Here is a 22,981-nt window from a genome sequence, read left to right on the forward strand (position 1 = left end):
AGATTTTCAATCCTTTAATTTACTTGGGATTTTCTTTTGGCAGGACGGGATGTTCTGCTGTGTCTGTGAAAGTGTCTTACTTTATTGACGAGTTATGAAGGTCAAGAGAAACATTCAGTTAGGTTTGTATTCAGAGACATCTTCAGAAGATGAATAGCAAGGGAGCCAAGGGAATAGAAGTAGTCCATTTACAAATGCAAATTAAATTTAAACCTTCTTCAGATTTTTAACTGTAAATGGCCATGCTTTTCATTTTCAATTCTGGCCTCTTTTCACGTATAATTCCTGTTCTAGGAGGCTAATATTGTACTTGCTTCTGAAAATGTTGTCCAGACATGGAATGATGAATAATCTCTTTGGAGGTGCAGGCAGAATCGATACTTTTGCTCCTGGTGGTGATTTGCAGTAGTGATTTTGAACGCTAATGATTAGATCCACTGACTTCAAGATTGAAATACGTATGGAAAGCTATGAGTTGCCATTGTTTCTTAAACTGACATTCTAAGATAGTTACTTATAGTAGACATTTACAAAAGAAAAGATCTGATAAAAAGACAATATTTTTTTTAACCTTCCTCTGTTTTTCAGAGGCATTTGCTATTTCTGCATCTCTCAAGCAGTTCAGTATTTGTGTTAATAATACAGCATAACTATTGACTGCTGTATTATGGTATTGATTTCATCAATCCCTTTGAAATTAGTCTATATAACTTTTAGACATTACTCTGAACGCTAAGAAGGCTCTCCTGACCATGCTTCCATGTGTGACGACCTTTTGTCTCTCTTAATTAAAGCTTTCTATCTTTACAGTTTCTTTCAACAAAGTAATCTGCCATAGTGGTTTAATGGCAGATGAACTTTAAAATGATGATGTATCTCTGCTACTTTTCACTTTTGTTTTTCGCAGCTTGGCTCTAACAGAATAGATCATGTTCCTCCATGTAGAGGCACATTTCTTTTCAGTTTTTTTTCATGTTTTTTCAATGGCAAAACATTGAAGCTTTAAATAACTTTTTATTTCCAATATTTATTGCCAAGTTTGCAGTATTTTATTTTTCTGATTGCCATATAATGTTTAGTAACCTGGCTAGCAGATAATTACAACAATCCATGTAACATACAGAGAACTATGCAGAAGATTGCACGGAAAACAGTTTAGCTGCCCTATGTTATTTAACAAAGGCAAAACATAGGCAAATGATAGCAGTTTTATTAAATATGAAACACTGACATGGGTATAGAAGAAACAGATATAGAGCTTTTATTTATGCAGAAGAATAATATAGGTACTATGTAGGCAGATGTTTGGGGAGCTTAGTTTCTCTTTATAGGACAGTTTATCTGTAGCTCAAGGTCAATATTACAATTTTTTGTTTGCTTGTTTCTTTCAGATTGCAATCATCAAATTGATTTTAAGTCCATTTTGCTTAAATGTATTCTAGTTTCCTTTCTTATATTTTGTGCCAGGATGTTGTTCTCTTATGGATCTATAGTTTTGGTCTTTTTCTTAAGAAGAATAAAATATCTCAGTTTGTTCTTTTTGCTTTGTGGATAGTGCCTGCTTTAGTGCAGTTTATTGCCTTTCTTTCTTCAAGTATAGGTCAGAAAGGCCTTTTGCTTTGCTAAGCTGAAGCCTTCATTGTCCCTGAAAGTGGACAGTCTATGGTCTGTTGGTCTTCACCGTCCTCAACAAGGACTTTGGGTTTTTGAAGTTACTTTGATGATGGAGATGTGTGTGTTTACTTGTCGTTGGCATTTCATGCACTGTTTGCTCTAAGGTTATGTTGTGAATGAATCTGGGGTGGAGCATTTACACACTGCTATCATTGTTGTCATGAAATTTGAATCACGGCCCTTTGCAATATGCCACCATCTGTGTCAGCTTAAGTCACAGTTGCACATACAGAGGTACATTAGTCTAATTATTATTTAAAATTTTTTGCAGTTCAGTTTCAAATTGAGAGAAAATTGGCCAAAGTGTATCCAGGCAATTTTCACACAGAGATCACACTGGAGATGTTGGTAAGGATCTGGTTTGGTTTGAAGGTGAATGGTATTAGTTTTTTCTTACCCATACTACTTACATTCTGTAAAACAGAAAGTTTGAGATCAAAGTATTAGAAATCAACATGAAGTAGGATGCCTGGCTTTGTGGAATTAGATAATAGCTGTTTATTGGCTTGATACTCTGAAACAGTACTCTGAAATCCAGAAAAAAACAGAAAAACATTTGGTCTTTTCTCCTGAACTTTCAAGGTCTTTGGTGGTTTATGAACCCCTTGAAGTTGGGCCTGGTCAAGGACAGTGGTACTTTGGCTTGAGTCATGCGGAGAGTCATAAGGAAAAACTAATAAAAGAGATAATTTTTCAAAAAGCATATCAGGAAACTCAAATTCTTAAACATCCCGGAGAACCTAAGCAAATAAGTTGTGACAAAATATGCCTATCAAATACTTGAAACCAGATGTTAGTTTTCAGGACACAGGAGAACAGACATGAGGTACCTGGGAAAAGAAGAAAACCCACTGATCATCAGTGCAGCCCAGCTGTTAGAGCCAGCTAGCTGGGGACTCAACATATGCCATTGCACTTCTCTGCACTGCAACTTCCCCCTGTTTTCCTGGACGGGTCTGTTATTACCGTTTAGAAGAGGGGAAGTAATAGTACTGCTTTCATTTGTCTTTCTGAAGTGCATGGCCATAACGGTAAGGAACATATACTGACATAAATCTTTGTGGCAGGAAAAAACTTCTGAACTAGCCACTGGCTGCACTGTGAACTTACTCTCAGCTTCAAGGGTGACTTCTAGCTTTATGTTGGACAAGACATTGTAGCGCTGTTAGGATAGTTAAAGTACCAAGGAGGAACATCCATCTGTAATTGTGAACATCAAAGAGTCCAGGAATTAACGTGTCCTTTTGGTACTGAAATGTCTTCTTGGTCTGCAGTGGTGTCGGCTAGTCATTCCCAGCATCGATTCTCTCACCTCCCCAGAGCAGCTCTCTTGCTTTGCTACACCTCAGCCAGTTGCTCTGTTTTTCTGTTGTGCTGGGGAATGGTATCACTTGTGTTTGAGGACAAGAAACTGAACTGCTAATACTGGCAGTTCTCTTTGCTGAGCAACTTGGTCTCTTCAGTGAAACTTGCTGGGGCATCCCAAGATGAGCACTTTTGACAGTATCATGTGGGTGCTAGCTCCATATGTCTGGCCCTTAGAGAAAGAGGTCTAATTACTTTTGGCAGGGGCTTATAAGACAAAATGGCTTGTGTTTCCACTGAAAATATGAGTGTGAGAGTGTGTGGTAAAAAGACAAAAGAAGAAATACTTCCGATTATCGGATGAGCAAACTTGGTACGTTGGAATCCCACAGCTAAAGGAATAAAAGCTATCCAGTGTCATTTTTGGGGGGAAAAGTCTCATGCTTTAATTGCTTTAATGATTAGTCCTACTCAGGGGAATGAGGCAAAAGCATCCCGCTGAGTGGAAAAATAATGATGACAACAGACATATGGAAAAGAGGCTTTCTGCAAATTCCTTTCTTTTGCATTGGTTTGTTAATGGTCAGCACCGCTGTTGCAGCCTTGAAATACGAGTTTTTAGCATCAATATAGAGAAGTCGTTTTCAAGTTTTTCTTCTCCTAACAACATTACTTTTCTCCTGATAATTTTTTAGCTCTGTAAATCTGAATTCTTTAACATTGTCTGTCTAAGAAATGTGTTGCGTCATATGGGCCTTAATAGCATTGATAACAAAAGGATGGTTTGTAAATAACAAAGAGGTGCTAGATCAGGCCTGCTTCAGCCCTGAAGTGTCTTTTGAACACCAGTAACTCTAATGGAGATGCACCCACACTGTCAGACTCTCACTTCCTTAGTTTTTAAACGCCATCAGCATCTTCCATGGCAACTCAATTTTTCTGCTGCAAATGCCTATGGATGACTAATTCATTGTTAGTTTATGTAATTCCCCTCCTGTAACTGTCTTAATATGGTGTTCTAATATGACCTATTGTTCCCTCTTGTTGAATTCTGTTCATTTGCTCTCTTTTGGAATTGGGTTACAATGCAGCAAATACCATGAACAGCAATAGCTAAATCTTTTCCTCAGCAGTTGCTGCATCCCTGCAGGGATTTTTCTTAACAATTTTGTTCAGTTTGGAGCCACTTTTATTCAGGTTATAATTCATAGCTTGGTGTTGAAGGTACAGCTCAGAGACACTTAATTAATGAAAGACACACTTCTGGCAAGCAAACGTCCCTGTGTTTTCCAGAGAAGCCTTTGAAGGATACAATAAGTAGGAAGCAAATTAGTTTTTTAACAGGTTGCATGTTATAAGACTGTCCTAAAAACGAGAAATGTCTACATATAGAAAACAAGTTATTACAGTTGGAGTCAACAGCACTTCTGGTAACATGATACTGTTGCTTTTTATAGGACCAAAGAAGATTTCTTATGAACTCAGGAGTAATAAACTGCTCTTTCAGCACTGCTCTTAACAGCATACATCTAAATTGTAAAGCAAACTGTGAATAACACTGATCTTTGAAGTGTGGAGTAGTTTTCTGTCACATCTTTTTCACTAGTCTTAAGCTCTAATATGCTGGAACCAGGACACACAATTTTTGATAATCCCTCTAGAAAATAAGATGAATGCATAATAATGGTAATATTTTAAATCACTGCATCAAAATCTGAGCACCTGCCCAAGCCCTGAGAGCGCATGAGAAGCAGGGAGATACTGGAAGAGCCCAATTTAGCTGTCTTTTCAGGAAAAGCTCCATGAACAGACCAGCACTTTTGCCACCTTGCTTGCAGACACATTTCTTCTTGTCCCTGCCATCTGTGAAGATGGCCAGTAAACCCACCACAATTACACACCTTTTGTTGGGTTTCATGTTAAAGTTACTACTCATAAGCTTCCTTGGGCAAACGCAGTTCTTCTCTTTGACAAATGTCTCAATCCCAGATGTTCAAATATTGTGAGTTATTTTTCAGGAAGAAAACGTTTTGACTTTTTTTTGCGTCAGTATAAAAATATTTATATGTAACTGTCTTCTACTTTTGAACTTCCCTAGACTGTGTTTTCATGTTCGCTTTAAAGACATTTTAATTAAAAGAAAAGCTGAGATTATAGTGAAATCCCATAAACACAAGACCTGATGCATTAAAGCAAACAAACTAAAATTTGTGGCACTCACAGTAAGACAGAGAGGTGTCAAATCTGATTCCTTGTTTATGACACTCCAAAAAGACAAGCAGATGGGAAAGGTGAGATTTCTGCTAAGATTAGGGCATTATTACTGGTGAGAAAGGCTGCTGCCTGTGTACAGTTAAAAGGAAAACACCTGCAAAAAACAGCCTTGTTTCACTCTAGATACTTGGCCCATCACTACCGGACTAAAGGATTTAAAGAAAGTATTAAACGTGATGACTTAAAGTACTTTGGTCAAAGTGGGCTAAAGCTTTCCTTATGTAAACAATGCTGTGGAAGCAGAGCCCAGCCATGGAGTCTTTCCATCCATCCGTAAGCAGTGAATTTCTGTATGTTTGCTTTCAAGAGTCTGGTTTCAACCTTTTCATATTTTATCTTTAAATCAAAGGGGAAAATTTGGCTTCTTATTAACCTGATCCAGCACCACGATGGCTCCCTCCTTATGCTCTGTGGTTATAAGAAATGCTTTATTATTTAGAATAATAATGACACTAATCACTACAGCAACAACAATGTCTACCTTTCTTAATCTTTTTTCTACTAATTGGATGATATAGACTTCAATCTGGCAGACTAGGATGTGAGAGTAATTTTCCAAAAGAGAAAACTGAATAGCATGCTTGAATTTAAGTTTTTTTTTTAACTTTACAATGTGTATCATCATTACTGTGTGTTTCTGGCACATAATCTAAAGTGTCTGTTGGAATGATTGCTGTTTTCTGCTTTAAAAAAACAACTCCAAACCCCATTATATTTACTCATACTTCAAAACTTTGCTCCGGTTGTTTCAAAACTACCACAAATGTGTTGCTCTGCCAGTTAAAATATGTCAGAGCTTATCTTACAAGGCAGTGGGCTCTTCGCTGTGGTCCAGCTAAACACTTAAATGTTGGCAACTTGGATGCACAAATGAAAGCACACATTTAAATGCTTTGTTGAATCATAGCACAGTGCTCTGCAGGATCAGACTCTTAATACACGAATACATTTTGCAGAGAGCATTAGCGTCACACAGAGGGTACATATGCACAGGCAGCTGTGTGAAGCTGTCAGCTTTGGCTTTGAAAAGGCATGTATAAAAATTGACATGTTTGCCTGCAATATGTGAACGCCAGTTGTTTGTTAGACAGCTATGATCACTGTTGAGCTGGAGGGGAAGGAATGGCTCTGACATCGATGGCAAAACTTGCTTAAGTCAGCGTTTCACCTGAAGCATTTTCAGCAGTCCGCTCAGGCTCTGCTTTATACTGTCTCACTACAAGCTCTGTCTTCACCGAGGAATTAGTAAGCAGCTTTTGTGGAATGACTTTGAAATTTCTTCTTGTGCAGCAAAAACTGTGGCTATTTTTTGAGCCAAATAAATAATTCACAGGGAATAATTCATTAACTGAGTTCATCCCCTTATTTTCTTTTGTGTATATTCCTCGTATTTCCAGTAATGACTAGCTGTGAACTGCATGAAAGCGAGACCCTCTGAGTTTTAAGTATTATGTGTTCACTTGGAAACACTTTGACATTACAGCTGGAGATGTTTTGTGCAAGGCACTGCTTTCGCTGCTTCACCTAGTTTCTACTCTTTCATGTAGCAGACAAGTTGTTAGACTGGTTGTCGTGGTTTAGGCCAAATCCACCACTGGGGACCTGAGGGACCCCGGACGGGACCGACAGATGCTCCCCTCTACCCCGCTACAAAGAGAGAGGCAGAGGAGGAAAAAGAGACTTATGAGTTTAGAAGGAACTAAACTACTTTAATAAAACATTAATAATAAAATAAAAAGAAATAATGAAATATATACAAAACCGTATCAAGCTCCCGAGATGACAGTCACGTCACCGGCTGGCACTGGGGCAGTCCCAGGCTGGACTCAGTGACGGACGGGAACTGGATTCCGGATCTGGATTCGGGATCGGGATCACAGGCAGACAAACAGAGTCCTCCTCAGACGTCGGCCATTGAAGGAAGAGCCCGTGACCCTTTGATCCCTCAGCTTTTATACTGAGCATGAGGCAGATGGGATGGAATACCCTGTTGGTCAGTTTTGGGTCACCTGTCCTGTCCGCTCCTCCCTTCAAGTGGGACCCCACTATGCTCTTCCGCTTCCCACCCTCCAACGTGGCAAATAACAAAGTTGGTTGGCCTTGGGGGTTACAGCAATAAGTATAAGCAAGAGCCTCTCTGCATACCATGCCTGGGCATCAGCTCTAAACAATTGGCCTTATCACTCTGAGAGAGGGAACATTGTCTGCACAATATGCAGTTAATTTCAGTTGTTAGAAGAGGCCCAGCTAAGAAGTTACTGAACAAAATTGGTTCTGTTTTACCTCAAACCAGGACACTGGTCCACAAGCACAGCTTCTGTCCCACAACGGCTACATGTATTAGTGTTTCCAGTGTGAAAACCTGGGTCAGCTATGTCACACTTACCTTGAAGAGAAGCCCTCACCTCCCAGCCCCTGATGAATTCCAACTATTAAAGTCCTGCTGAAAATAACTCTCAACCAATCTGCAAAGTTAAATATATCTATGCAAATTTATTTGTGCTGGGCTTCCATTTGCATGAAATATTCACAAGACTTTTTGAAATTCACTGTCTGTAAGTATTAGCAGCAATAAACCCAATCATTCCAGTATTTAGGGAAAGCAACCCTAAAAGGGGAACAAGGAGTTTTTGAAGTAACTCCATTTCAGTTGGGTGAAAGACTCAAGGCAAAAAGGGCTCTGTTTAATCTGGTCCCTGTCAGTCTGCAGGTCTGGCAAAGTGTTTCCTACAGACTGTTTGAGAGCTTGTGACCGAACTAGAATACACCTCAGCTAAACTCACAGGTTCTTAACCTGCTAGGGCTGCTTTTGCTGCACCACCTTTAGTCTAAGCATTTTTCTGCCACAGAATTCTTCAGCTGGCAAAAGAAATTAAACTGACAATAAACAAAGAGCAGAGCTAATTGCTGCCTGCTGCCTCCGAAGTGAAAGAGAAGTTAACGTACAAACGGCGCTGTGCTAGCAAAGCCTGTTGTTTCCCTTGTTTGGTAGGAGCATAAAGGGGCAGGAGCCTTGCTTTATACCAAGTAATCACAGGAGAGGTAGGTAACTCTTAACTTGAAATACATTTTCCCTCCCAGACCTCTTAGGATACTCTGGATGCTACACATCTACCCACTGTTCCTGCCATAAGGTCGAAGTTGGATCAATAGCTTTTCTACATTTGATGAAGTGTTGCTCTCCAGGTGTTTTCCTGGAAGCACCAAAGCTCATTCCTGACTGATTGCTATCCTAACTGGTTTTCTGTCTTTAAATGTAGCCTGCTGCTTCTCACGGCTCCAGGTAACTGAGTGGAGATGACGCTGATGGACTGGACTTGGTATTGAGCAGGAAGGCTGCTGAAGTGCAGTCTCAAGCAAAGAAAACAAAGGCCGTTGTTGCTATTTGGTGGCTTCTGCTAAAAAAAGCAGGAGAATGGAGTGATGCACACAAAGAATATTTAATATAAATGCACAACTTGCCTCTGCAGCTTCAGCTAAGGAAGGAGACGATTGAATTCAGAGTTCAGTGGGGATGCTCAAGAAGAGTTTGGCTTTTCCTGTTGCCCTGCTCATAGAGGGCCAAGAATTGCCTCGAGTTGTTATCTGGGGTGCATATCAAACCGTACCTGTTATGGCACCTGGACATTGAGGCACAAGTGACTGTGCCGAAACAGGACTTTGGTTTGACTCTTTCTAGCTCAGTTTATCTCTTGTTGCCAGCAGTCCCTCTCTGTGCCTTGTGAGCTTTGAGGAAGAGAGGTGGATGAACAGGCTTATATCCATGGCACTAGCTGGACACAGGAAATGGAAATTGGTCCAGTTGTGCTTCTGAAGACTGAGAAGGGATCTTCATGGTAGCTCCAACAACTAGCTCGAAAGACAGGGTTTTATTTGGTCTGCTGCAGGGTGTGAAGCAGATGGACCCAGGTACCCGAGAAGAGTTACTCTCTCTTGCTCTTGATTACATGTAAAGGACCTTCTCTAAGGAGTGGGTCTCACGCTACGAGGTTGTGGGCAGCAGCTTTTTTATAAAAATACCATTGCTTACACCAGGGCCAAGTTTTGCAGAAGGGGAAAAAGCAGTGTATCACGGCTTCCAATAAAATGAGTGATAGGAAACTATCACATGTACAGGAAGCTCCTGCTGTTGCACAGCCTAGGCATTGCTGCTTTAAGATTCGCTGGCAAAAACACTGTTATTCCCTCCAGTCATCCCTCGCTTGTTCTTTTCTTGACAGCAGATGGGAAGCAGGACACAGAAGACACCCTGAAAAAGCGCAATTACATCCTTATCTTTGCTTGATCTTGATTTTTCTGCACCTTCTTTCATAATAGTTAATTGGCTGTGCTGTGTCAAGCAGATGCTTTAAAGAAATCTATTTATGGGAATGCTCTGTTTGCAGCTGGAAGTGGTTTACAATGGCAAATAAAAGGACTGTCTTCACTGAGATGTGCAGACAGGCCCAAGGTCACATGAGTCAGATGGAAGACATTCTCAGTTAGTGAGCCAGATCACTGTGCTAGCACCACCAGATTCACACAATCACAGAATGGCTGAGGCTGGAAGGGACCTCTGAATGTCGTCTGGTCCAACCTCTCTGCTCAAGCAGACCACCTAGAGCCGGTTGCCCCGTGACTATGTCCAGACAGCTTTTGAGTATTTCCAAGGATGGAGACTCCACAACCTCCTGGGCAACCTATGCCATTGCTCAGTCACCCTCACAGTAAAATCATATTTCCTGATGAGGAGGAACCTCCTGTGTTTCAGTTTGTGTCTGAATTCCCAAATTAAGGCTTTGTTTCTTGGACTAATCCTACAGGCCACAATTTACCTATAAGTAAGTGTAAGCACAAGTGCTTTTCTGTACCTGCATGAGCAGAAAGATTTGGTATCTTTTCTCTGTTTTGGTGAAAGAGAATTTGAAAGAATTAGTTGTCATGATAGAGGGAGGCAGGGGGGTGGGGAGGGCGGGTGGCAGATAGGCTTTGTAGGGAAGGGGTTACTTTTCTGTATGGTGCAGTCCATAACACCACCAGGCTGACTGGGGTTCATCTGATTCCTATCAAATACACACCAGTGAGTGCTCATGTTGGCATGAAACTCCCATCTTACAGTGGATTTTCTTCTTCATCATGTAGGGATGCATGTTTTTTTTTGCATGCAATTTTTATATGCCATGTTTTTCTCCTGGTGGTCTCAGAATAATAGGAAAGATATGTGCCAGACTTTAGAATGTGAGGCTTTGTGATTACAGTACGCAAACCTCCTTCCCAACTGAGGCAAAATCTAGGGAAACTTTGCATGAGAGCAACACACCCAATTTATCTCCAGAAATGCCAGCCAGACTCCCTCTCAGCAGAACTGATATTGCCCGATACAGGACAGCAGCAAAATGAAGTCCTCCACAGGGCAAATTTACAAAACCCTGAGGTACAACATCAACTCTGTACATCCAAAACCTGTGACAGTCTGCACTCTTTTCCAGGATTCAGGGATATCATGTCAGGGGGGCATACAACAGACAACACCATATGTATGCATCCTTCACAGACAGACACAGACCTGCTGATCACAGAGGCCACCAAAGGCAATTTTCTCATGATTTCTAATTCAAAGATACAGTCGCTGATTTAGTGGATAATGAGAATGAAATGACCCATTACTGTGTGTCCATTCTGTCTCTGCTTCCCACCTGGGCATCTTTTAGCACAAAAATGCTGACATTTCTCATGCATGCCATGGCCAGATGTGCTTGACCCAAACTGTGAGAGTATTTGGAACTGGACTAGTTTTTCCACTACCATGAAACTAAAGTTAATGTCAGGTTTATGTGAGGACTCAAAACATCATGGAACTTGAACATTTTGATTAAATACGGGCTGACTTTCATTTTTGTCAAATACTAATAGCAGAAGCACCAATTACTTTTCCAAAATAATGAGCCCAGGTATATAATTTGCCTCTAGATTTTAAACATTTTAGAAACTGGAGAGGCTCAGATCTCCATTTTGGTAGAGGGCTATCTCTGACTGCAGTAGTTCCCTTCAGAAGGCACCAGAAAGAAAATTAATACTCATAGACAGGTTTCCTAGAGAACAGAGTAATATGAGTCACTTTTTTTTTTTTCAGATCTGCCTTGAAAAATAGCATACCATCTAACAACATACTTTAATAACCTAAATTCTTCATTTTTTAATCAACCAGAGACTTGTTGTTTCATGGAAGAAAACCCAAATTATTTCCCTATGCTGAAGAACATCTTCGTATGCATACAATATATTAAAGTAAGTTCAATACGCAGCTGGGATGGCCTTTTGTTTTGAGTGGACTGTATGCCAACATACTTTTGGCTGGATCATGGGAATGTAAAAAGATGCCTGCAAGAGCATCTTTTTGGTATTGCTATAAACATGAAAGCCTCAGAATTCTGAGAAGGGGTGCCTTCACTGGGTCATTAAAAACATCTATTTTTCTCCATTCTTAGTCTGCTGAAGAACATACAGGAAGGAAAAATGGGAGCGTGTTATAATGACAAAGTGGCCATGCAGGCTCCTCTTTTCAGTGTTGGCAGCAGCAGCAGCTGTTACTGCCTTTCTGAAAGACAAGATTTGTTATAGCAGCAGCCAATTACACTGAAAACCTGTTGTCCTAAATTGGTTTGCTTAGCTAGGCAAAGGCAGAAATTGGTTAAAAGGAAAGGGAGTGAGAGGCATATGGCTCCTCATTTATTTATGCCACCTATTTTGTATAAAGACACAGATAATGAAGCTGACTGACGTTTATGCCACTGGCAGCGAGCATGCAGGTGAGTGGGCAGTTAGCACCCTGCAAGGACAAGCCCTGCTCCTATGCATCATACCTGGGCGCCGACCAAAGCTCTCTGAGAACGAACTGCTTCCTCACAAATGGTGTGTTATTTCCCAGTCATACCATTTGGCAGCCTTGCTGGGACTTTTTCTCTGTGCAAGTGAGGGCTGATAAGGGAAGAAGCAGCTCTGCCTCTTAGAGAGTATTAGGAAGTAAGCTTGTGTAGCCTCACAACTGTCCTCCCCATCACCTGTGGAGACAGCGATGCCCCTGACGCCATCTTGCAGCTGTGTCTCTCTCACACTGGCATTTCCTTGCAGAAATGTAAAGAAGGTGCTGTGCTGTTGTGAAGAGGGCACTGACATTGCAGCCATAACTGATGTTTCATGCTTGGAGGCCTTCTTCTGCGCAAGGGGGCTCGAACACACACTGAAAGAGAAAAATATTTTGGGTGACTGCGGTAATGCAAGGCCCTTTCTTGTGAGCTATGCCAGATAATAATAATTTTTCCATTTCCACAGCTCCCAGTCATAATTTTGTGATGCTACTGCAAAATAAGAAATGGTCAGGATAGGTATAATTTTTTTTGAGTTCACTTCCTTCTGAACCTTCTAAAATTGACCTGATTTCTGTAATCTCATAGTGTGACAGCCTCCTGAAACACCATTAGAAAAGAATGCAGTCTTTTTTTGTGTTTGCTTATTTTAATAATGGCAGTTCGTTTGGATGCCTCAGTTACACGTTTTCTCTTACACAGTGGTCAAACAGTTCCTGGGCAAAATCTAGAAATTCAAATGTAGGTGACATAGAACATCCCACTGATGGCACTATTTTTGTTTGCAGTTCTCATCTATGTTCACCATACTGCCTCTGCGTGTCCCACACAAGATTTGGATCACATTGGATTAGGTCTTTACAGATGATACACAGTATCTGCTAGTACACAGTTTGTGGTCTGAGTAAAGAGGAAAAACTGATGGAAATGAGGGAAAACTCATTTAACTATCTGTAAAGACAGAACTAGGAGCAGAAGGTACTATCGTATCTCCTGAATTTTATGCGATGTCCTTAGTTGCTGAACCACCGTAGTTCATGTGAACTGCTTACATGGCTGCTTAGATGCGTTCCATCTCCTGAAGAGCCTGATGGGTCTTGCTTCAAATGAAATGTTATTACTTTAAGGAAAGTGGGTTGAGAGAGCAAAGTGTAGCTTCTTTTGCCCATGCCCATTTCTTCATCTCAGAGCAGGTGAGCTGGATACATTATTGCAGAGAGCTTTGGCAACACAACTTCTACCCAAGATGGGTTTGGAATATGATGCCAATAAAGTGATTTTCTGGCTGTATAACTTTCTAAAGAGCTATATAATAATGATCATATCCTCCCATACTTTGGAGCTCAGGAAGTCATCTACATAAATTCCACATGAGAGGTACCTATTGCTTAATAACTGAATTAATTTCTATTATCATTTTTAACAATATCAATGCTTTCTTTTTTATACTACTTCTCAAAAGCAGCAATCCAGCAAAACTTCTCAAAGAAGAGAGCACAAGGAATATGGTCTTTAAAATACTTATATTTGAATGGAACAGCTTATCAGCATTTATTGGAACTGTCAAACCTTTCCGCAAGGCACACGCTTCTTGCCCTGGCTGCTTTATTGCTGCTGCTGTCACTCAGCATTTATAAGCAGGCTAGTTTCTCGGCATTGCAGTACTTGCCTGAACTTTCTGAACCTGAGCCTGTTACACCATGGTACTCTTTGCACTGATGAATATGAATCGCAGCCTTTCCAGAACCTGTGAAATATTTGGGTATCTATTTAAGGATTCTCTAACCTGCAGCATTAAGGGAAAGCAGTTTTATCAGAAGTTGAAAATGAAGAACGAAACCCATTTTTTTCTTTACTGCTTTTCTATGGTGATATATAGATTGAAAAGTCTTCTGGTTTCCTTTTAAAATTGTCTGAAGTTTTTGTTATCTGTCTGGAAAATAAAGCCACTTCACTAGGACTGAGGGGTATTCATACATGCGAGGGAGCTGAATTAAAGCTAATAGGCATATTTTATTCTTGTATTACTCTGCCTCTGAGTGCTTGACTTTGCAGGCGTAATGCTCTTTAAATGTAGGAGGGTTGATGGGTGAAACTTTGTGTGCATACATGCATGAACATGGAAAATGAGCAGTCTATGGTTCTAAAATCAGTATCCTATTCCCTTGATCCAGAGGTGTGGTGTTTAATTCAGTTGACATTTTTCTTTATCACTTATCAAAAATTAATATTCCAGTTCTAACACTACTTCTTCTATATTTGCATTAGTGAAACAGCAAAAGGAGGATGCTTGGGGCCCAAAGCAGGCATTTTTAACAAGAAAATTTAGTTGGCTCCATGTTGCAGTGTGGTACAGTTGCGAATGAAATAAAGCCTGCAGAAATAATTTATGCTTCGGAGAAAAAACATTGACCTGAATCCTGCAGCTGGCTCTCCCAAACAAAAGTGTAGTTGTTGTAAGACCAAAAGGAGAAAATAATTCCAGCGCAGCGTTGAAAGCCCACGTGTGTCTCAGACTTGCTGGCAGTTGTGCACTTTGAGAAGAATCAAAAGAAACAGTCTAGTGATGAGGTCAGCAAAGCACTCCTCATGGGTTTTTGCTGGGCAACCTCACCAGTGACAGGGATTGCTTCTTGTTTTGGCAGCTCTGCCCGTCTCTTATAACTGGCCTGCATACCACTAAGGTCATGACTTCCAGAGTTAGACAGCTTCTGAATGAGGAAGAGCCTTGTGATATGAAGATTAGTGATATTCTTCCTATGAACTAGAGCTTGGTCAGTGACAGCTAGCAAAAAAAGGCAAGATGCCTCTCAAGCTGGAAAGCAGATAATTTATTCTGGAGATTATGGTGCGTGTCACATTTAATGAGTTAGTGAAAGAAAGAGATAGCCTCTGTACCAACTGTGTGGAGGACTCTCACCACTTGTGAGCATTATTAATCCAAAGGGATCTAAGAAAATCTGGGTAGCCTTAAAGGCATGGCAACATCTTACCTTAGAAAGTATAACACATGCCATGAATTGCCTCATTCTTTAAAGATATTGATGGGGATGTCCTTGAACAGCCTTCAGAGACCGGGACATGGGCAGCTGCTGGAAGATACTTTCTCATCGCTCTGTTTGAAACTTCAAGGAAGACTCTTCAATGACTCATAGTTGCAAGATGGACGTGAGAGAAAATGTTACTTAATCATATATGGAATACTGTTCCATGCTCTTCTGAAGTACCATGCCATTTTATACCTGTAACAAAAATCAAGGTGATGCATAGAGTTATTTGCCCTGTAAGAGCAAAGATGATGAACAAGATAGCCTCTACAAGAGAAGGTGCTTAAAATTATGGTTACTTAATTCTGACAGTGAAGCAGTATATGACTTTGGTCTGCTATTTATGCATCAATATCGAAGTCAATTCGGTTGCTTCCCTGTAAAATAAACCTAAGTGAGACCCTTCTGAGCTACTGATATTTTAAACTAGAAAATGTGTTATGAAAACTGGGCAAACTGTCCATACACAACATCCTAATAGAGAACAATGAGGAGGAGATAATGTTAATGGCTATAAATGTAGATCAGATAACAGAAAATATAGCTTCATGAAGCACACTGTGAAAACGGGAAATTTATTGCTTGGTGATAATGAGGTCGAATACTGTGTCCGGAATAAAAAAATGACAGAAATTGTTTATGAATACTAATAATATTTTAATTGTGTGAGCTAAAACAAGGATAACAATCTCCTTCTTCATGCTGTGATCGCTAAGGGTAGAAGTGCACTTCTCATGAATGGTGCTAAAGAGCAGACGTTTGTGCTATGGGATTTTTCCTCTATGTACTGACCTTTGTCAGTGACATTTATAGACAAAAAAAGTTGTTTTTTTTTCTGATGAATTATTCTATTTCTATAATTTTAAAAAGATGGTAGTTACAGCCCCTGTAACTCTGTGTGACACACTTGTCAACAATGTGTTTGCGCCGCGCCTGTACTGTGAGCACTTTTACTATTCTAGACATCTGGTGGCACTGGCCATGAGAAATGAATGGAGATGCTTTGTTCTGAGGAGTAATTCTGGAAACTATTTTGGCTGCACTGCAGGTGGCTGGACTTCTGTGCCACTCACCTGCTGAACTGTCGTCCTGATCCCTTTGAGAGAGCGCTGCAAGGTGACTACTAGTGTAATGAGAATGTAGACTTCAAAGCTCCCTCCCCTTGTACAGCACTCCTGTTGCAGGCATCCTTGCCTTATACTAGAGCCAGTCATGTGTCGACCACCACCATTGTTCCGTCATCTGTAAGTAATCCAAACAATCTAGCTGTTGCAGCATGGAGGTTAATCTTTTCCTTTTGCAAATTTACACTCATTTATGATCATAGAATCATAGAATCATAGAATAGTTTCCGTTGGAAGGGATCTTTAGAGGTCATACAGTCCAACCCCCCCTGCAATAAGAAGGGACATCCTCAACTAGATCACGTTGCTCAGAGCCCCGTCAAACCTAACCTCAAATGCTTCCAGGGATGGGGCAGCTACCACCTCTCTGGGCAACTTGTTCCAGAATTTCACCATCCTCATCGTAAAAAATTTCTTTCTCATGTCTAGTCTGAATCTACCCTTTTAGTTTAAAACCATTACTTCTTGTTTTATTGCAACAGGCCCTACTAAAAAGTTTGTCCCCATTTTTCTTAGAAGCCCCCTTTAACTATTGAAAGGCCACAATAAAAGTCTCCCCAGAGCCTTCTATTCTCCAGGCTGAACAAGCCCAACTCCTTCAGCTTGTCCTCATAGCAGGAGTATTCCATCCCTCTGGATGGAATAATTCCATCATTTTTGTGGCCCTCTTCTGGATCTGCTCCAATGGGTCCATGTCTTTCCTGTGCTGAGGAGTCCAGAGATGGACGCAGTACTCCAGGTGGGGTCTCACCAGAGTGGAGTAGAGGGACAGAGTCACCTCCCTTGCCCTGCTGGCCACGCTTCTTTTGATGCCACCCAGGACACGGTTGGCCTTCTGGGCTGCAAGCACACATTGCAGGCTCATGTCTAGCTTTTCATCCACCAGTACCCCCAAGTCTGTCTCAGCAGGGCTGAGTTGGTAGAAACTACTAGTTTCTACTGGTTGGTAGAAACTGAACCACTGTTGAATCCTGATTGTATGCTAATGTCATCCCATGACAGAAGATTGCCTTGTGGGTGCAAAAATAAAACCAGTTTTCAGTCTGACTGGCAGAACCAGAACAAACCTCTCTGGACTGGTGTTTGAGCATACATTAGGTGCATGCCAATTTCTAGGTAGCTTTGCGGCTATAGCTTTAATGCAGAGCAATATTTTCTCGAGCCTACAAGCATCATCTGGGTGATGCTAAGGCAAAGCACATTCTTGTCCATGCCCTTATTTATTCAGGAAGGGCCATACTGATTCCAGCTGAAGGTCTGTTAAAAACAACACAGATCTTCAGGCTGACTTGATCTGTGCATGCTGTCATGAGTAGACAAAAGCATAGAAAGGAATGCTGTGACCTACATGTCCTATGTTTGATCTTGACTCCCTGGCCTGAGCAATGGGATATTCGTTTGCAGCATCATTAGCCACCTTCAGCACAGGCCTGAGCCCATCTTATGGATCATTAGTGAAACATGGTGCTTGTTCCTGTACTTGGTCCCCAGACTGGATCCAACAGTTGGCATGCTGGTGCAAGGTTTTCCAGATGCAGGCAGAAGCAGAATTAACACTCGGTGCCAAAGCTAGCAATAAAATTAAATATTAAGAAGTCAGCAAAGGTGAATTTTAGTTCTGCCTTTAGGATAATGGTACCACCAAGCTGGCTAAACTGCCAGCGAGTCTTGTAAATGATGGCTAAATTACTGAGCAAGGCTGGAAGATAGTTCTACAGTTTGGAAGTATGAAGGTAATGTAAAACTGAGCTATGCTTTTGGGCTATCTATAACCACAATGTGCTTTGATAGACTCTCCTGAAATTAGCTTTGTAAAATTTAGATTAAAACTTTAAAGCAGATCTCATAAGTTTCTCTTTCATATTTACATTTCTGGTTATTTTGCTTACAATCAATATTTAATACCAGAACGGACAGTGAAGCTTTTTTCTTTCCTGTTTTTCCTAGCTGCATTTTTCTGCATAATACACAAGCTTTCTAGATATGTATGAGGCTGTCAACAAAGAGTTGGTAGTAGTACAGGAATAATACAGGCCTTGAGAGGAATTAGGTTTAATTCTTGAAAAAAATAAACACCGAATGCTGGGGAGATCTTACTCTGAGGAGAGTAAATCACATAGTAATTGGCCTGCAAATGCATCCCAGATATGTGTCAACGCACACCAAAGGCAACACTGTGCTGGGGAGAAATTCCTTTTCATGGCTGTTGCATTGCACAAGAGCTGAAAAAAGCAGCGGGAGGTGGTGTGGTAGAAGCAAGCAGTGCAAGAGCAGGAACAGGAATGGACATGTCAGCTCTACCGGACTGCTGACAGGTGACTGGTTACTGTAGGTGTCACAGGTAGCTGAGTGGCAAGGAGAAGGTTGAAGCTAGAAAAAGTGGTGCCTTTGATTTTGGCATGGTTTTCTATCAAGCATGAGGACCTGCAGGTGAGGTAGCACAAAGCTACAGATTGAGGAGGAGGGAAAAAAGGCCAGGCTGCTTGGCCAGGGGGAAGAGCAGAGGCTGAGGCTGTGCTTGGAAAACTGGAGAGCCTGCTGGAGTGGATCTGAGCAGAGGAGAGACAGAGGAGGAGTGAATGTCTAAAGCGAGCCAGGAGGACATTCACAAAGGCTAAGTCAGGGAGGCAGGAGGATGAGCTGCAGGAAGGGTTTTGGGATCCCAGAAACAGTGAGACTGCAGGGGAATTGTGGCCAGCAGGAAAGAGCTTCCAGTGAGAGCTATGTCAGCAACACTACATTGCCTGTGCTCCCCCCAGACTTTGGGACTTAGTATGTTTCTGGCTCATGAAAGGATAATAAACACCACTGGTGTCAACCACTTGCAACCAACCTGCTATCTAGGTGCAGATGTCCTCAAGCATTTGCTGTATGTTATCTTCTGCAACTATGATTCATGTGAGATGGGAAGGAGCCCGTGTTTCCTTGGGAGAGTTTTCAGTGCATGCTGCAGATCTGAGCTGTCCTATTGCTGTGCTGTGGCTAGGGACAAATGGGTTTTGGCCCACAGATAAAGGAACGAGTTTCAGATTTGCAGGATGCATTCACTGCACCTAGTTTCAGCTGATGCCCTCCCCTAGGACAGTCATGTTTCACAGTAGGTGTCTTTCTGCACAGTTCATCTGCCCTTGCTATTGCATTCCATGGGGAACAGCAGTTGATGGGAACATGTGCAGATTGTCACCTTTCTTCTGTGTGTCCTCCCAAGCAATTGTGGGCTTGAAGTTGGGTCAGACATGAATCATCCAGAGTGGAACATAACATCTCATCTACTCCTCTTGAGGGTGACACTGGTTCTGACATGTTTCATAGCTGGATCCTTTGTTCAGTGCATAGTGAAGGGCTGAAACTTGGTTTATTGGGAGAGTGCTGAAGAGCTACTACTACTTCTGCCTGTCAGAAGAGCTTTTGTTGTAATACACTATTTGACATTTGCAACTCACCTAGCTCACTGCACACTTGTTTAAAAACAAGAGAACTGTGATACCTCTCTGTCTGGTGTTGTGTAAATGTTAGTGACTTGGAGTTTTTTTCTAAGTATTTGCTGTCATTGAAAAAGAAATTTGAAGACATATTTCCTATCTCCAGCTCACAGCTGATTATGTGATCTTCTCTTCCGCTTTCTTCTGCAACAGTTCCAAGCCTCATCTTTTTTCATAAGATCACAAGCTCAGATATTTGTACACTGGTTTCATTAGAACTTCACCGTACCTGCCTGCCTACCGAAATTATGACTTTTACTGGCTTTTAGAGCATGCCTGTAATTGTAACAGAGTAGCTGATGTACTGGTAAAAGGAGTAAAAAAATGAAATGCACTACCTGAAAAGGAAAGAGCACAATCAGCCTTGTGTGTGGATAACTGTTAGACATGAAAATCAGAACATGTACAGAACTAGTATCCATCCTCTTGTTGACTGGCCCCTTTCTGACTCAAATACATATGTATATGAGTAAGTATAGAGTATTCAGGTGAGAAAGTTGTTTTCTTTATATTTCTGGTGGCTATTATTTACAGATGATGACCTAAAATGTATGTGTCTGATCTTTCAGGAACTCAAATCTGTATTAAAACTACTGTATCCATCACACTGGCCTCTGCTTCTTGCAGTAGAGTACATCTGCATGCGTTAAGTAGCCATAAGTAAGCAAGAACTTTGACAGACTGTACAGTCTGACCACTCAATGCTGGATAATGGCTTACACGGAAACTTGACAAGAAATGAAAGACTGTGCCCTTCACCCTTCTTGTCTTGGTCTCTTGCTCTCTTAAGCAACGTTGATACTTTAAGACCTTTCTGGAATTTAAGCATAAAAGTACCTTTGTGTTTTGTCCTCCTTTCACCTATTACGTGAGCTTCACAGCTGTGGTTGAAAACCCTTTTCTAAATTCCAGCTTAAATATATTCAAAGCCTATTTGAACCACTTCTTGTGCCAACACTCTCCTTTAGCCTAAATAATTCTGTTCTTCCCCTGATGTTTAGCCCCAATCAATTTATAGACAGCAAACATATCCTCTCCAGTCTTTGCTTTGCTAAGCTAAACAACTCCCACCCTTCAGTCAGCTCAGCTCAGGGAGGCTTCACTATATTCCTCCCCTATATACGCTTCCAGTTTCATTTAGCCTGCCTTGAGCATCCTTGTGCAGTGCTATTTTCCTGCTGCTACTAATAGGATTTCAGTTGCTGCTGGTCTCCACAGAGATAAGACATTTTTGTGTGTGGAGCATTGTACATGTTTTACTCCTGACAGTATCAGCCTTCTCTGTTAACAGGAGAGTTAGCTGCAAAAACAAAAACACTAACTCCTCCAAGCCCTCTTTTCCTACTATGGGAAATTTCTGCCACTGAACAAGGCCTGTCAGTGTTTTACTCGGTAGTGAGCACGTGCATTCATTATGCGTGCTGCACGTCCATGAGCACTCCAAAGCATCTGTACTGTGCTGCTCAACTATGACTTTTGTTGGCATTTTCCTGGTTTGGGAGTCCACACATGGCCCTTCTTACTAGTTCTGGCTGTTGTGCACAGTCCTTTGAGCTGGAGAGAGGCTGGAGATACGCTGTCTCTATGGGGTCTGTGTCTCCTACGTGGTCGCTGGGCTCAGGGTCTTCCTGAGCGCAGCCTTGTACTGGAGCCTGCTGCTACATCATATGGTTCAGCCTGTTTGGACCATCACTTCATGTGCCCCTTCTTCTGAGCTCTGCTGCAGAAGGACCTCTGGATAAGGATGGTGCTTTGCACAGCAACTGCTCCTACCCTTTCTGTCCTTGACTGCAGCTCCTATGAGTGAGCGTGTCTTTCTTCCTTTGCCCTGCTGCACATGCACGGCTGGGTCAAAGTCCCACCTGCAGGTGCATGGCAGAGCACTCATTGCTTCTCTTTGCACATGACTAATTAGGTCACATAAAAGACATCTTAAAGGTCCTGAGATGTTTGGAGACAACGTCAACCAACCAATCAATCAGAGTACCTATCAGACATTTGCTTTCTGAAAAAATAGATACCTCCCTCTGAGCATCACTAGCAGGAATAGAGAGAAGACAGTAAGAGAAAGTACCAGGGAGACCTTATTGCGGCCTTTCAGTAAAGGGAGCTTCTAAGAAAAATGGGGACAGACTTTTTAGTAGGGCCTGTTGCGATAAAACCAGGGGTAATGGTTTTAAACTAAAAGAGGGTAGATTCAGACTAGATATGAGGAAGAAATTTTTTACGATGAGGATGGTGAAACTCTGGAACAAGTTGCCCAGAGAGGTGGTAGCTGCCCCATCCCTGGAAGTATTTGAGGTCAGGTTTGACGGGGTTCTGAGCAACGTGATCTAGTTGAGGATGTCCCTGCTTATTGCAGGGGGGTTGGACTAAATGTCCTTTAACAGTCTCTTCCAACCCAAACTATTCTTTGATTCTATGATTCTATGATTCCATCACTTGAATGATAGCAGGACTCTGTGTAGCTCTGATGGAGTACTGAATATACTCTTTTGGAAAGGTGGAAGGGCTGTGTTACAGATAATTCTTTACCTGTTTCTAAATACTAAAGCAACCTGTTTTTATGTACTTCAATTTCATAGATAGGCATCTGCCACCAAATCTTTAAAAGCTGGTTTTCACAATAAGATATTTCCCCCTGCAATTTTTTCTACTAATGTGTAACACTGAATTATAACAAGTGATAGGTTTGCTACCTATGTCTAATTGGGCCTGTGGGTGTTCAGTGTACATGTATGCAAGAGTAATTTGGTTAATGACTCATGCTTACTGCCCTCATCTTTGAATATGCTTTTTGCTGTTGCCCTGAGCAGATGGAGATCAGCATGAATACATACCATTTCAGAAAAAGATCCACGACCAGAGTAGCAGTAGTGAAAAAGTTTTATACAAGTATTTACGTCCCAAATCCCTGGACTTTTATTTGCCATGTCTTACTGGTACACGAGCTACTGCAACTGTTAAGCTTCTCTTCCCTCTCATAAGACAGATAGAGAGAAAATTACCTCCAGGAGAGTCCTGAAGTAAGTCCTATAAGCTGGAATTTTTTGAAGAGTTTAGATTCCTTTTTACCTGTAGAATGTTTTAATGTTGTTTTACTCTATGCAAATGATACTTTTTTTTTTTTTTTATGGGAATGGAGACTATTTTTGTTATGGAAACATGCAGAGTAGCCTCAAACATTTATACACTTGTTTTTAGTTTATACATATTTAGGAGATTTCTCC

Source organism: Vanellus vanellus (genome assembly GCF_965231255.1).
Source record: "Vanellus vanellus genome assembly, chromosome: Z".
Classification (NCBI taxonomy): domain Eukaryota; kingdom Metazoa; phylum Chordata; class Aves; order Charadriiformes; family Charadriidae; genus Vanellus; species Vanellus vanellus.